Source organism: Orycteropus afer, unplaced genomic scaffold (genome assembly GCF_000298275.1).
Source record: "Orycteropus afer afer isolate SDZICR_OR568_19922 unplaced genomic scaffold, OryAfe1.0 scaffold00009, whole genome shotgun sequence".
NCBI lineage: Eukaryota > Metazoa > Chordata > Mammalia > Tubulidentata > Orycteropodidae > Orycteropus > Orycteropus afer.
The window spans coordinates 20,294,334-20,298,956 of NW_006921596.1; positions in this window are offsets into that span (position 1 = coordinate 20,294,334).

Genomic DNA, 4,623 nt, shown 5'->3' on the forward strand with positions numbered 1-4,623 from the left:
TAAACATTTACCTCAAGTAGATACACGCTTGGGGAGAATAATCATGGGAGAAAGAAGGGCTGCTTATACACAGGGAGACAGCTCAGAGGGCAGGAGTGCATGAAGGGATGGACACAGGGAAGAGGTAACTATGGGGAGGAAGTGGGAGGGGAGCTGTTGCATTGTGGTAAACTGTGGTCAATGTCACAAGACAAAGTTTATGTGTACCACTGTGTGGAAAGTGAATTTGCTCTGTAAACCTTCACCCAAATCACAATAAAATAAATAAATAAATAAATAAAATATTTTACACTTGTAAAAAAAAAAACAAAACAAAACATGTCTTCAATTGATTTTGAAAAGATTTTCTGAGCACAAGGATTAAATTAGGGAATGGTTGCCAGACAACCTCAAAATGGTAGAAAGATTTGCTTGAAAAGGGAGTTTGCGCTTTAATGATTATTTTGGAACAAGTTTATTGAGATACACTTCACATACTGGACAATCCACCATTTAAGGTGTGCAATTCAATGATAGTATCATCACAGACTGCATCACCATAATCAGATGTTTGTCATCCCTCAAAGTTCTTAGCTGCCATTCTTCATCTCCTCCTCCCTCCTGCCCCAGGCAACGTACTGCGTGTCTCATAGATTTGCTTATTCTGGACATTTCAGATACATGGAATCACACAATACATGTTCTTTTATAATTGTGAATTTTGTTCATGTCTGCCCGCAGGGCAGCCACAAACCTGAGGTTTTCTATTCCTAGTGGCTTGGATCATTTGGCCCATAAGATCCTGGGCAGTCTCTGTCACCTCCATCTTGGCTTTTCCCAAGGTGATCAGGTCCTGAATTGGTGTCTTAGTTCTTTCTCACTCCAGCTTTTTAGCGATAAAATGTCTTCTTCCTATTGACTGAGGGCAAATAGGGAAAGGGAAATCCAAGTGGCAGGGATCACATGTGTGTGTTATCTGCCTTTGTAAATGTTCTCACAGTGGTCTTCGGGGTTTCTGGTTTCAGTGTCCATCAGATGGGGTCCTTGCAGTTTGCTGAGAATTCTCCACCTCTCCTGTCCTCTGAGTGAATTGAGGCGATCAGCATTCACAGAGATGATAAAGTCAGGGGAAATAGAAAGTATAGATAATGAAACTTTTCACCAGATGTATAGGAATGAGGTAGTTTGAGTGCTACTTTATGCAGCATTTGTGAAGTGACTCTTTAAATATAAAAAGAAAAATCTTACTGTCTAAGCCCTGGTTAAAATCTTTCTCTTAGTGAATTCCTCCATTCATAGTCAAAGGTTTTCGTGGTCTTGGCCTTGGCTGAGTATGTTGTTGTTGTTGTTGTTATGTGCTGTCGAGTCGGCCCCGACTCATAGCGACCCCTCCTTGGGTTTCCGAGGCAGTATCACTACGGAAGTAGGATTGCCCAACCTTCCTTCCGAGGAGTGGCTGGTGGGTTTGAACCGCCAGCCTTCTGGTTAGCAGTCAAGTGCTTTAGCCACTATGCTACCAGAGCTCCTTGGCTGAGTATAGTCAGTATTTATTGAGCATCTCATAAGCAGCCAGATGCCCTGGGGGGCAGGTCAGGTATGAAGATGTTCTTCTCCTATTGGTTCTTTTCACATAATTTTGCCTCCTGATGCTTTGATGCCAATCCCCACCTTCTCCTCTATTCAGGCTGACTGTGCTGGCATGTCTGTGCCAGTGTACGTGCTGTGCCCTTGTCCTGCTCTCCTCACCACAGTCTTACTCATCCTTCAAAACTGAGCACAAGCACCACCTCTTCCCCTCTTTCTACCTAATTTCCTCCACTTTGAGTTTTCTCAGCATGCTTGTGGTAGATTGAAAGACATGGCCACGATATTTTGCAAGTCCTCCCATTGAAAGGATTCCTTGAATCTGGACTAGCCTTGTGGCTTGATTTGACTAATAGAATGTGGCAGAAATGATACTTTGGGAATTGCAGAGCCTGGGACCCCAGATGCCTTGAAGTGTTATCCGTCTCGCAGTGCTTCCCTGAGAACACTGGATGAAGCTCTGTCTAGTCTGCTGGAAGACATGAGGCCATGTCCATTCACTCCACTTGAGCTATCAGCTGACTGTAGCCATATGAGTGACCCTAGGCAAACCAGCAGTAGAAGTTCCTACATGAGCCCAGCCAAAATGCAGAATCACAAGTAAATAAGTGGTCGTGTTTTTAACCACAGTGTGTTAGGGTTTTTGTTACACAGCAGTAGATAACGGATACAATGAGTATTTTTCTTGATGTTAATAAAAGTCATAGATGTGAAGGAGATCATGGGAAGCTTTTATTTGGGAAGGGAACTTCTCAGGGTCAATCCACTCTTTTTCCTGTGCCTTTTATTCATTTACCTGCTGTTCACTACTTAAGTCTCAAATTAGGAAGCTTTCTCTGGGAATCCTTCTCTGAGTCCCCAGAGGCTGGATTAGGAGTCCTTCTGATGGGCTCCTTGGCACTCTGTTCTTATCATAGTACATTTCACGCTCTATAGTTACAATTCCCTGTTTTTTTTGTGTTTTGTTTCACCTGTAAGGGAGAGACGGAGCCCAACTCGAACATCATTGTACACTACAATCTGATACAGCACATCACGTATATGGAAGAATTTTCATCTTCTGGATCTCGTCAGCTCATCAAATATTTATAGGCCACCTATTCCATTGTGGGACAGTGCTGGATGGGACAGTGCCCCTCCTCATAGGAAGATAAACTCTATCTGTACCTCCTATTCAGGTCTACATCTGATCATGAGAGCTGGAAAACAAAATCCGCTGCATATTTGAGTGCAGGTGTTATGTTCTCCTTAAATAAATTCTTTTTCAGCCCATGGTGTGAGAAACAACTGAAGATCCTGGGGATGTCTGGCCCGGAGCCTCTGACCACCCTGATCTCTCTTCTCTGGTTAACAAAACTGTCTTAAAATGTAAGAAGACCTCCTAGTTTGTTGTATACTGTCTGGGATTTTAAAAGCTTGCAAGTGGCCATCCAAGGTATAACAATTAGTCTCTGCGTGGAGCCACACAGGAAGGGTCAGGCATAGGGGGAGGAAATGGAATGTGTGGATCCTTGCATCTGTGAACAACTGCCTCCTTTGCGATGAGACCAGGAGAACTGCTCCTTCTCCATTGCTAAATGTTTTGATCAAAGAGGCTATAGAAGAATGATGATCAAAAGAAGGAAAAATGTGAAACAGAATTTTAATTATCATGGAATCCAGACTTTTTGAAGCCACTGAGGAAGTACTGAAACTGGTGCCCTGGCATACTCTTTAACTTTGAAACAACTGTCCTGAGATATGCTTTAATCCCAGAACCATAAACCAAAAATATCGCCTGAAGCCTTCTTTAAAATGAACAACCCCAAGCCCCACTGCCACTGAGTTGATTCCAACTCTTAGTGACCCTTAGTGACAGAATAGAACTACCCCATACTATTTCTAAGTGAGCTCTGGTGGCGTAGTGCCTAAGGCATTTGACTGCTAACCAGAAGGCTAGTGATTGAAACCCACCAGCCACTCCTTGGAAAGAAGATTGGGCGATCTACTATCCGTAGTGCTACTGCCTCAGAAATCCAAGGAGGGGTTGCTATGAGTCGGATCCGACTCCACGGCAGTGAGTTTGGTTTGGTTTTTATACTATTTCTAAGGCCGTAAATCTTTACAGAAGCATATTGCCTCATCTTTCTCCCGTGGAGCGGCTGGTGGGTTCAAAGCACTGACCTTTAGGTTGGCAGTCAAATGCTTTAAACACTGTGCCGCTGGAGCTCCTAAAACAAACAGCAGTATGGTTTAACTAGTAATGAATGTCTGCTTTGAGCACTGTACTCTTCTGCAGAACTTTCTGTATGGAATCAAATTGTTAACGGCAACTTGCAAGGTTAGTTAGGGAGCTTAGGGAGAAGAGTCTATGTCAATAGGGGTAGGAGTAAGTTGGAAAAGAAATGTGAGAATGACTGCACAGTTTGAAGAATGTAATCATTGTCACAGTATACATGTGATTGTTGAACTGGTGTGTTTGCTGTGTATATTTTCAACCACAATAAAAAATGTTATAAGAGGGACTTAGCATCATTGGGAGTGGCACAGCCAAAGCTGAGTAGGTGAGATGATCACTTCCATTGCTTAGAACTTTATTCTTTACTATTAATGCAACCTGAGCACATGTTGATTTGCTGATTGTAGTGTCCAAAGACTTCTGGGTCACGTGGCTTCCAGCCAAACAATAGACAGGCAAGTAGGGTGAATATTTATGCCAGGAAGATACACTCCTTGGAACAGTCAACCTTGGGAGATCTGCAGGACAGTATCTGCACAGGGAGACAGCTCAGGGGGCTGGGATGCACAGGAAAGAAGGACACAGGGAAGAGATAACTACAGGGAGAAAGTGGGAAGAGAGCAGTTACATTGTGAGGATTGCAGTCAGTGTCATGAAACAAAATGGGTATGAATTGCTGTATGGAAAATGAATTTGCTCTGTAAACTTACACCCAAATCACAATTAAAACAAAAACAAAGAACAAACCCCCTAAGAGACTTATGGATCAGAGTGACTTTCATGTAATTTACTAATAATATACAGTTTATTTGATTTTATTTATTAACCTTTTTGGGAACAAA